Source organism: Pelophylax lessonae (genome assembly GCF_965119305.1).
Source record: "Pelophylax lessonae genome assembly, chromosome: 4".
Taxonomy (NCBI): domain Eukaryota; kingdom Metazoa; phylum Chordata; class Amphibia; order Anura; family Ranidae; genus Pelophylax; species Pelophylax lessonae.
This window is the reverse complement of record NC_138771.1, coordinates 380,006,974-380,019,738: the sequence shown is the minus strand read 5'-3', so window position 1 is coordinate 380,019,738 and position 12,765 is coordinate 380,006,974.

Sequence of the window (12,765 nt, the reverse complement as noted above, 5' to 3'; positions counted from 1 at the left end):
GTGACCTATTAACCTTTATTCCATCCCCATCCATGGACTGAAAATCATTTGGATGCACGTACACAGATCACTGCGGTACATTTATTTCAATTGTGACTTTACGGTTTCTAATATGGACTGGGTTAAATATTCTCAACCAGTTACTTTGCATTTGATGTTGGGTGCCTGCTCTCTCCTCACTACTTCAGGTTTGGGGTACCATTAACAAGATATGTTACTGATGTTAATCCCAGCAGTTTTACAAAGCCCACAATACTATCTTATTGCATTGCACTGCGGTGCATCAGCTTAGGGTCTACTGGTTTTTGAAAGTTTTCATGTTAAAAATATACAGTATATAATCCTTTATATCTTGAGTTACGCTAGTGTATATGGCATGTTGGTGCTCCTAGGTTTAATTGTTTGTGAATGTTTGTTTTTTTTTTTGAGTATACTATCAATATGTGGTGACAACCCCCCCCCCTCCCTTTTTGTTTTTTTTTTGTTCCCCATGCAGTTTGTCAGGTTATTTTTGTTATGTGTGCTTAACCTTCCTAGCGGTATTCCCGAGTGTGGCTCTGGGTTAAATTTCAGTGCCAAAAGCGGTAACCCCGAGCCACACTCGTTTACTGCCAGGAAGATCGCTGGATCCTGGTAGAGGGGTTACTCACCTTGTCACCGGGATCCAGCAATGTATGCGGGCGGTGAGCGGTGACGGATCTTCCTCCCGATGCTCTGTGTGCCCTGGCTTCCGTCTCCTGAGAAGTGACGTCCGCAGGGGGTGGAACCGGTGGCAAATTCAAAAAGTTAAATGCACAAACACACTGATACACTGTAATCCTATTGGATTACATTACTAAAATAAAATAAATTGACCTTTGATTGCCCCCCAGTGCTTTCTCCATTGCCCTTCCTGCATTTTTCCTGTACCTTGTGTCTGGATACTGCAGAGCGTCCATGGCATCAAACAAGTGCACCGCAACCTCAAAAGCGGTATATGACCTGCTGGAGAACAGCGACAGCGATACAGAGTCGCTTGCAGAATGGAGTGATAGCGATTTGTGGGGAAGTTCATCATCGGACGCAGAAAGCGATTTCAGCGATGAGCCTGCGACTGTGCCTAGCAATGTGCGGACTTGATGCTCGATCGACTGCGGTACGGAGCACGTAGCGCCCCCAAGGTTCCCGTTTACCAGAGCACCTGATATCAAAGTGGATGTTGAGGATGACAACCCCTTGGCATATTTGCAACTCTTTTTGACCGATGAGGTTATTGAAAAGATTGTTGTGGAAACCAATCGGTACCAGGAGCAACAAGCTGCAGCGCATCGGCGGTTTTCAAGGAGCAGGATGTGGGAACCCGTGACCAAAGCGGACATCTGGAAATTTCTGGGCCTAATTATTCTGCAGGGAGTGGTGGGGAAACCCCAGCAGAAGGGGTATTGGACCACCAACAAATTACTGGCCACTCCTTTTTTTGGCACGGTTATCTCGAGGTACAAATTTTCGCTCATTATGAAGTATTTGCACTTTACAAATAATGACGAATTTGACAAGACTTCTCATCCAGCTCCAAAACTCAAAGATTTGGGACGTTTATCAAATAATTTTGAAAAATTTCCAGCAGTCCTGGAAGCTCAGAGTCCTGTCTACAAATGCTTGCAGTTTAGGTAAAAAAATCAATGAACTTGGGTCAATAATGGCATCTGAGAATGTAGATTTAGTGGCTGTTACGGAGACATGGTTTAATGAAAGAAATGACTGGGACATAACCATACCAGGGTACTCTTTATACAGAAGAGACAGAGAAGGCAAGAAAGGAGGAGGAGTGGCCCTGTATGTGAAAGATAGCATTAAATCTAACCTAATACAAGTTGGTGAGGCCAACATAGAGTCAGTTTGGGTTACGTTGCAGTTTGCTAATCATGCAGTAACTCGTGTAGGTGTGATATATAGACCACCTGGTCAAGTTAAAGAACTAGATGATCTACTAGTTGAAGAAATAGCTAAAATGACAATGAAAGGAGAAGTTATCATTATGGGAGATTTCAATCTTCCAGATATAAACTGGAAAACCAAAATAGCAAGTTCTACCAGGAGTACAGATATTCTAAATTGCCTACTGGGGTTGTCTCTGCAACAAGTGGTTGAGGAGCCAACCCGGAGGGAGGCCATTTTGGATTTGGTATTCACAAATGGGGATTCGGTGTATGATGTAATTGTAGGCGAAACCTTGGGATCTAGTGATCACCAGTCAGTGTGGTTTAATATAAGAACTGTGAAAGAGTCACACCACACAAAAACAAAAGTTTTAGATTTTAGAAAAACTAAAATGAAATTAGTCATAAATGAGTCCTTATCAGACTGGAACGGATTACATGGAGTCCAGGAGAAATGGGACTACTTAAAAGGTGCATTATTGAAGGCAACAGAAAATTGCATTAGACTTGTCAGTAAAAGCAAAAAAAGGAAGAGACCACTGTGGTACTCAGCAGAAGTGGCCCAAATCATTAAAAATAAAAAGCTAGCATTTTGTAATTATAAAAAAACCCAAAGCAATGAAGATAAGGAAATCTACAAGATTAGGCAGAAAGAGGCCAAGCAAGTTATAAGAACTTCTAAAGCGCAGGCAGAAGAAAAACTAGCTCAGTCTATGAAAAAGGGGGATAAGACATTCTTCAGATATATAAATGAAAAAAGGAAATTAAAACAAGGAATAACTAAATTAAAAACAAAGGACGGAAGGTATGTAGAAGGGAATAAAGGGCTAGCCGACTCCCTAAATGAATACTTCTGTTCAGTTTTTACAGAAGAAAAAGGAGAAGGACCTCCACTTGAAAGGATGACTAATGAATCGTTTGATGCATGTGTCTTTACAGAGGAAGACGTTCTAAGATTGCTGTCTAAAGTGAAGACAAATAAGTCACAGGGTCCTGATGAGATACACCCAAAATTATTAAAAGAGCTTAGTGGTGAGCTGGCAAAACTATTAACAGATTTATTTAACCAATCATTAGTAACAGGAGTCGTCCCGGAAGATTGGAAATTGGCAAATGTCGTGCCCATTCACAAGAAAGGTAGTAGGGAGGAATCGAGCAACTATAGACCAGTGAGTCTGACATCAATAGTAGGCAAATTAATGGAAACCCTATTAAAGGATAGGATTGTGGAACATCTTAAATCCCATGGATTGCAAGATGAAAAACATGGGTTTACTTCAGGGGGATCATGTCAAACAAATCTTATAGATTTTTTGTCTGGGTGACTAAAATAATAGACGGTGGAGGTGCAGTAGACATTGCATATCTAGATTTTAGTAAGGCTTTTGACACTGTCCTACATAGAAGACTTATTAATAAACTGCAGTCATTGAGCATGGACTCCCATATTGTTGAGTGGATTAGGCAGTGGCTGAGTGACAGACAACAGAGGGTTGTAGTCAATGCAGAACATTCAGAACAAGGTCATGTTACCAGTGAGGTACCTCAGGGATCTGTACTGGGATCAATTTTGTTTAATATCTTCATAAGTGATATTGCAAAAGGCCTTGATGGTAAGTTTTGTCTTTTTGCTGATGACACAAAGATATGTAACAGGGTTGATGTTCCTGGAGGGAAACGCCAAATGGAAAAGGATTTAAGAAAACTAGAAGAATGGTCAGAACTCTGGCAACTGAAATTTAATGTGGATAAGTGCAAGATAATGCACCTGGGGCGTAAAAACCCAAGGACAGAATATAGAATATTTGACACAGTCCTGACCTCAGTATCTGAGGAAAGCAATGTAGGAGTAATTATTTCAGAAGACTTAAAGGTGGGAAGACAATGTAATAGAGCAGAACGAAATGCCAGCAGAATGCTTGGATGTATAGGGAGTAGGGATGATCGAACGGTTCGGGTCGACCATCGGTTCGGCCCGAACATTGGGTGTTCGAGGTTCGGCCGAATTTAGAACTTTTTGCCCAAAAAGTTCGTAATTCGGCAACCAGAACCGCCCAAAATGCAATGCTTCAGGAAATGGGCTTTAAAAGCCCGTGATTGGACCAGAACCATTAGCAAAAGCCAATTGAGGGGGCAGGAGAATTCTAGGAATGTGATTGGAGTGACTAGGGGGTCCCTAGACCAATCATTAGTGAATATGCCCCCCAGTATATAAGATCGCCCCCGCCATATTCCTAGCATTGTTATACTGGACACGGAAGAGAGTGGAAGCAGTTCTGTTAATTTTACTTTAAAAGTGTCATTTAGCTATTTATTAGTGTGAGGAAAGGGATATCTAGTGTAGTTAGAGTGCTCCTTTACACTTAAGTTAGCTTCAAAAATTTAGTTTCTGTAGGGAAAGTGTAAGGGGACCGTAGTGTAGTGTAGGGTTAACTGGCAGTGACTGCTATGGCAGGGTGACAAAACCCTTCCATAGCAGGGTGACCGCTATAGAGAAATGATCATTTCTCTGAATTGCTTTGGCACACCCATATGGCTTCTCACCAGCCAAGCATTTTTATGCTGCAGGGGCTGCCACTGCCAGTGCTTTTTTGAGGACATGTTTGATGTCAGACATGACATCTGAACATGTGTATAGGGGGTATATATACACATATATGTCTGTATATATACCCCTAGACATATATAGGTGTGATAGTAGCAGAAATAAATGCTTGCGCTAATGAAATCATTTACAGTAATATATTTCTGCTACTATCACACCTACAGTATATATGGCTAGGTGTCTATATACATATAATTATGTGTGTATATATACCACTATACACAAGTTCAGATGTTTTGCCTGCCTCAAAAGAACCCAAAAAAATGCCAAAAAAACGCTAGCGTCAAAAAAAAAAATGCCCAGGTGTGTTTTTGCTGGCATATTTTGGGGGGTTTTGGAGGCAGGCAAAACATCTGAACTTGTGTATAGTGGTGTATATACACACATCCATATATTTATATACACACCTAGACATATATAGGTGTGATAGTAGCAGAAATATATGCTTGCGCTAATGAAATCATTTACAGTAATATATTTCTGCTACTATCACACCTATATATGGCTAGGTGTCTATATACATATAATTATGTGTGTATATATACCACTATACACAAGTTCAGATGTTTTGCCTGCCTCAAAAGAACCCAAAAAAACGCTAGCGTCAAAAAAAAAAAATGCCCAGGTGTGTTTTTGCTGGCATTTTTTGGGGGGTTTTGGAGGCAGGCAAAACATCTGAACTTGTGCACAGTACCACTATACACAAGTTCAGATGTTTTTCCTGACTGCAAAGAACCCAAAAAAATGCCTGCTTTGAAACCGGCAAGGTGTGAAAACCGAGGAGAGAAGCTAACCCTCTGAGCTGAAACTTTTCTAATACATACAATCCTTTTTTTTTCTGGTTCTGGACATGCTACAGAGCTGAAACTTCACAGGTACACCTTTTAGACCCCCCCCCCGGACACAAAATCACACAAAAAAAGTTCTTAAAAATTGTCATTTTTGATAAAAAAGCCAATTATTGAAAACATTTAAAAAAAAAAAGAGATTTTTTGATTTTTACTTTGGATTTAAGATCTGGGGGGTCTAAAAATTGTACATGTGAAGTTTCAGCTCTGTAGCATGTCCAGAACCATAAAAAAAGATTGTTTGTATTAGAAAACTTTCAGCTCAGGGGGTTGGCTTTGCTGCTGTAACACCTTGCCAGTTTAATAGAAGGCTTTTTTTGGGTTCTTTGCAGTCAAGAAAAACATCTGAACTTGTGTATAGTGGTACTGTGCACAAGTTCTGATGTTTTGCCTGCCTCCAAAAACCCCTAAAAAATGCCAGCAAAAACACACCTGGGCATTTTTTTTTTTGACGCTAGCATTTTTTTTTGGCATTTTTTGGGGTTCTTTTGAGGCAGGCAAAACATCTGAACTTGTGTATAGTGGTATATATACACACATAATTATATGTATATAGACACCTAGCCATATATAGGTGTGATAGTAGCAGAAATATATTACTGTAAATGATTTCATTAGCGCAAGCATATATTTCTGCTACTATCACACCTATATATGTCTAGGTGTGTATATAAATATATGTATGTGTGTATATACACCACTATACACAAGTTCAGATGTTTTGCCTGCCTCAAAAGAACCCCAAAAAGTGCCAAAAAAAAAACGCTAGCGTCAAAAAAAAAATGCCCAGGTGTGTTTTTGCTGGCATTTTTTGGGGGTTTTTGGAGGCAGGCAAAACATCAGAACTTGTGCACAGTACCACTATACACAAGTTCAGATGTTTTTCCTGACTGCAAAGAACCCAAAAAAATGCCTGCTATTAAACCGGCAAGGTGTTACAGCAGCGAAGCCAACCTCCTGTGCTGAATGTTTTCTAATACAAACAATCTTTTTTTTATGGTTCTGGACATGCTACAGAGCTGAAACTTCACATGTACACTTTTTAGACCCCCCAGATACTAAATCCAAAGTCAAAATCAAAAAATCTCTCTCTTTTTTTTTTTTCAATAATTGGCTTTTTTATCAAAAATGATTTAAGAAAAATTTTTAAGAACTTTTTTTTGTGTGATTAATAGTTAATGGGGCATGACCCAGAACCCTAGGCACTTTTTAGGGGCATTTATTGGTTTTTAGGGCTTAAAATGGTGTTTTTTGATTACCGAAGTTCGGGTCCCATTGATTTCAATAGGTTTCTGAAATCCGAACCGAACTTTTGGGAAATTCGGGTGTTCTGGTCGAACCGAACTTTTTAAAAGTTCGATCATCCCTAATAGGGAGAGGTATAAGCAGTAGAAAGAGAGAAGTGCTTATGCCGCTGTACAGAACACTGGTGAGACCTCACTTGGAGTATTGTGCGCAGTACTGGAGGCCATATCTCCAGAAGGATATAGATACTCTAGAGCAGTGATGGTGAACCTTGGCACCCCAGATGTATTGTAACTACATTTCCCATGATGCTCATGTACTTTGCAGTGTAGTTGAGCATCATGGGAAATGTGGTTCCAAAACATCTGGGTTGCCAAGGTTTGCCACCACTGCTCTAGAGAGAGTTCAGAGAAGAGCTACTAAACTAGTACATGGATTGCAGGAAAAAACTTACCAGGAAAGGTTAAAGGACCTTAACATGTATAGCTTGGAAGAAAGAAGAGACAGAGGGGATATGATAGAAACTTTTAAATACATAAAGGGAATCAACTCGGTAAAGGAGGAGAGCATATTTAAAAGAAGAAAAACTACCACAAGAGGACACAGTTTTAAATTAGAGGGGCAAAGGTTTAAAAGTAATATGAGGAAGTATTACTTTACTGAGAGAGTAGTGGATGCATGGAATAACCTTCCTGCAGAAGTGGTAGCTGCAAATACAGTGAAGGAGTTTAAGCATGCATGGGATAGGCATAAGGCTATCCTTCATATAAGATAGGGCCAGGGACTATTCATAGGATTCAGATATATTGGGCAGACTAGATGGGCCAAATGGTTCTTATCTGCCGACACATTTTTGTGTTTCTATGTGCCAGAAAGAGACATTTGTATAGACGAAAGTCTAATGGCATATAAAGGAAGACTTAGTTGGATACAGTATATTGCGTCCAAGAGAGCACGCTTTGGCATAAAGTAATTTATGCTATGTGAATCCAGCTCTGGATATATTTGGAATTTGGTTCTATACACCGGGAAAGGAACCAAATTCAACGAAAGGTTCAGCAGCTATGGAATGGCAACCGCTTCAGTCCTTACACTGATTGAGCCATTGCTCAATCCTGTACAGTACCCCTGATTCAGCATTGCCATTGCTGAATCAGGGGTACTGTGTCACCACAGACAATTTTTATACATCCCCAGAACTGTATGAGTTCCTTCTACACAACAAGATGGATGCGTATGGGACCGTTAGAGCTAACCGATGTGACATGCCCCCCACATTTGCCAACAAAAAGCTCAAGCCCGTAGAAATACTGTAGTTGCCTGGCAGAAAGGAAAAATGTTGGCACTGAGATGACGCGACAAAAAAGATGTGTGCCTGAGTACCATCCACAACACCTCTACTGTCATGGTACACACAAAAGGTGGAAAATATGTTATGAAACCACAACTGGTCATGGATTATAACAACACTATGGGAGGTGTAGACAGAGCTGACCAGGCCATGACTTTTTATCCGGAAATGCGGAAAAAACTAAAAAAATATTCAGGCATCTCCTTGAACAGTGTTTGTGGAATGCATTCATTCTCCTAAAAAAGAAGAGTGACAGGCCTGTGGTTCATGCGGACTTTGTGTGGAAAATTGCCGAGCTGATATTTCTCAGGCACCAAACACCAACGGCTGTAAGTAGGCCTGGACGCCGTGCTGCTGGTGTTGTGAACCCCAAACGCCTGACCGGTCGTCACTTTATGGACCACATTCCACCAACGAAAAGGAAGTCTGCACCCACAAAGACGTATGTGGTTTGCTTTTCCAAACTTAACGACACTGGATGGAAAATTAGAAAAGAAACGCGGTACTACTGTCCTGACTGTGACGTTGGACTTTGTGCTGTACCCGGTTTCAAAAATTTCCACACCCGGGACATTTACCGAAGCAGTATGACCTTGCGGTCACCAGTGACGCGGCTTTCTCTCTCTCCCCTTTTGTGAGCAGCACATGGCGTTTGAGGCCGATCCTGGGCTTTCACCGGGGACTTAAACATCTATCAAGAATTCCTTGGTGGCATTTCTCCTGAGATCTTCACTAATTTGTTTAGTTTTTGTGCCCTGGTAACCACGGATTCAGTCTCTTTAGTTCCCGACCCAGGCGTTCCCTAGGGATCTCTGGTTCCCTCAACATATATGTGTTGACATCAGGCTTGACTCAATATGATACACCTGCTCCTGAGGAAGTGGAACGTATTCCACGTAACGCGTAGAGCTTACACGGTGCATCTTTCATTGTCATATTCTTGGATCCTTTATGCTCATGGACTACAGTGCTCCATTTCAGTTTACAACCAGTCAGCCTCTATGTATTAACATATTCGGTCTGTCACTATACCACTCATCTGCTGTACCATTTATAAACATGCCATGATGTCATTTTATGTATGTTGATCATTATAATAATTATTAAATTGCTTTATACTATCATTTGAGACCCGCCTCAAGCTATTTTATCAATTTACCTGTTCATGTACCAATCATCTCTACACACCTCAATTAAAGTCCCAAACGTCTCCCCATATCCCGTTATATCCTTATGCAACAACTGGCCTAATAACAATAATAATATATTTTGTTTTATATGGTTGTACCTATGTTATATACATGCCAGTTGTCATTGTTATATACATTCTATACATCCCCTTTCCCCCTTCCTTTTATTCAATAATAGGGATGGAAGCACTCCCCTCTATTTGGATAGAGCTTCATTTAAAGTGCCAACGCACTTTCAATTGATTGTCCTTTCATCAATCAATTTTTTATATCAATAAATAGGGATGGAGGTGTGTACTTTCTGGTTGTTTATTTATATAACGTTGTTATCTATTATTTGTTCATGTGCAGGCGGTGTCACAACATTACCCCACTGTCGGAAGTGTTTGTCACTCCCTGATTACTCAATTTATTTTATTCTATTCTGTTATATTGATTGAGACTTTCTCCACAATGTTGTCAACTGGACTCCTTGGGCCACCACCGGGTTCGGGGACTGCGATGCGGTGCCTGGTCCTCCCCTCTCCCCGCCTCTACCAGGCATGCGGGGGGTGGGGCGGATCCTTCCGCTCTGCATCGGTGCCATGCTATCGTGTTGTACGTGTGACGCCATAATCTGGCGCCATCACATCGCATGTATCATTAACATTTATATCTTTTAAAATTGTTCTATACAAGAATTTGTTACCGATATAATCATTAAGATTGAATTATTACCTTTAAATTCTACTAAACCCAGGACCCTGCATTCCCTATGTGTCTGCTACTGTACACAGAACATGAAAATACAATTATTTTAGTAAATATAAACTGTGAAATACCTTCTCATCAGCAGTATATAGTAGTCTTGTGACTGCTTGTGACTATTAGTGTCTGGTTAAAGCTTGTAGGAAGATTTTCACTCCCTTCTGACTGTCCTGTGAGGGTGCAGGACCTCTGACCTTCTGTCTAGACAGTGCTGATTGACCCTATGATGATCACATGCACCCTCCCAAGAAAAAAAAAACTATCTAACAATACACATCAAACTGAGCATGTGCAGAGTGATTCCAAAGGCTCTGTGTTATCAGAAGATGGATTGGGGAGGATCTGAGAAGACAGGATCAAACATCCTTTTTACACAATGCACAGGAATAACCCCTTAGGTTCCACAGTGAGTAAAACAAGCATGCTTTACTGCTTATACAGACTGATTTTACTGTTGTGTGTTTATTAACACGTTAAGTCAGTGTAATTGTATTCATGATGAACAGAACTATTGTATGTTCTTTTCGCTGTGACCCTTTGGCTTTTAGCACATATTATGAATCGCTATATAATATTAAAGCTGATCCACATAGTCATCAACCATGTCCGGAAGACATAGCAGCCTTCCTTGGCCATATAAATTTACCCTCCATTCCCCCCGATACGTTAGAAATCCTTAACCAACCATTTTCTTACCTGGAAATTCTTAAAGCTATCTCTACTCTCCCCAACCTGAAATCTCCCGGTCCAGACGGATTCACAGCCGGATATTATAAGAGGTTCTCCAGCTTGCTCGCGCCTCTAAGGGTCAAAATGTTCAACTCAGCTGCCACCTCCTCCTCCTTCCCAAAAGAGATGCTTAACGCAATGATCGTGACTTTGCCTAAGCCTGGGAAAGAACCCACCCAACCCCAGAATTTTAGGCCGATTTCGCTATTGAATCTTGATGCTAAACTGTATGCTAAAATGATTGCCATACGCCTACTTGATGTCTTGCCAACAATCATACACAAGGACCAGTCGGGTTTTACAAAGGGCCGCCAGGCCTCTGATGTGACCAGAAGGGTCATCAATGCCATACACTACACCAGGAACGCCGGAACGCCTTCTCTGCTCCTCTCCTTGGATGCAGAGAAGGCGTTCGACAGAGTCCACTGGGGTTTTCTCTCTGCTGTCCTACACAAGTTTGGAATCCATGGCTTCCTATATAGAGCCGTAATGGCTTTGTACTCAAATCCATCGGCGATGGTGCGCACCCCTGAAGCAATCTCTGCCCCTTTCGAGATTTTGAATGGTACTAGACAGGGGTGCCTCCTATCCCCCATAATATTCAATATGGTAATGGAACCCCTTGCAGAACACATTCGCTCCAACTCTCATATCTCAGGAATTGACATAGCGGGTGCCCAACAAAAGATCAGCAGTCTATTTGCAGACAATGTCATTCTTATGGTTACTAACCCTACCTGTTCCCTTCCCGAAATTCAAAAAATACTTAACTGGTTTGGAGCGGTATCCCTGTACTAAGTCAATGAAACTAAGTCACAGATTCTAAATATTGGCATTGATGCAACCACCAGTGCCCTATTACAACACCGGTTCCCTTACACTTGGACGGACAACCATCTATCGTATTTAGGCATTAAACTGACGGAAAACCCGAAAACGCTCTTTTTACATAACTACATCCGGCTCGCACTCGGCTCCAAACTGACCTCAAACACCTCCAGTCTTCTGGTTTATCCTGGTTGGGGAGGCTGGCAGCGTTCAAGATGATGCACCTCCCACAATTATTGTATATACTCAGAACCATGCCAATCCCGGTACCTAAGAAATTTTTTCGCTCACTTCAATCCCTTATTTCAAATTACGTATGGTAAGAAGCCTAGATGCTCACACGTAAAACGTATTAAATCGCGTTCCCAAGGTGGAGCGGGCTATGTGGACATCTATGATTACTACATTGCCTCTATCCTTACACAACTAAGAGAATGGTTTATCCCCGACAGCCCCTCTCTATGGCAGAGGATTGAGGCATCTTATTGCGTCAAATCAGACCTACCTTCCTAGTTATTGGCGACGTCCCTAGGGGCGAAAATCCCATCTCATTTCCCTCCGCCCATGGTGGCTACTGTCACCGCTTGGAAAGTGTTGATAACCCAAGACTCCAAAGGCCCCAATGCGTTAGATTTTAAAATACCCCTGACAGCCCTCCACTCTCTGATGGCGAATACATGCTTTAACTCAAAAACCAAAAGAGGCATCGCCAACTTGAATGACCTATACAACAACTCCACCTTAGTTCCATTCCCTACCTTACAGAATAAATTCCACCTACCCAACACTGACCTATTTTTACATCTTAGAACTCGTCATTTCCTTTCTTCCATCCCCACCTGGCCACTGACTATCCAAGCTTCGGCATGGAAATACCTAACCTCTAGTACACCTCATAAACTCAAGGGCATTACTACATTCTATAATGTCCTTCAACAGAAGACCATCTTCTCCAAGTCACTCCCCCATGTTCAATGGGAGAGGGACTTGGGTATGGAATACACTGACGTAAAATGGACGCAAGCACTGAACTCTATCTACTCGACGACATGCATTTCCAACCTATGGGAATTGACCTTGAAACTGTCACTCCGATGGTACCTCACTCCAGACAGAATTTGTAAATTTGACGAGAATTGTAACGGTGAGTGCTGGCGATCATGTGGAGGAGTGGGTACTCTTTTCCACATCTTCTAGCAGTGCCCACGTATCCAGACTTTTTGGCAGGAGGTATTTTCGTTAATCTCTGCCGTGACAAACACACCGCTTACTCCGGACCCTGGATTTGCATTACTCTCCCTGA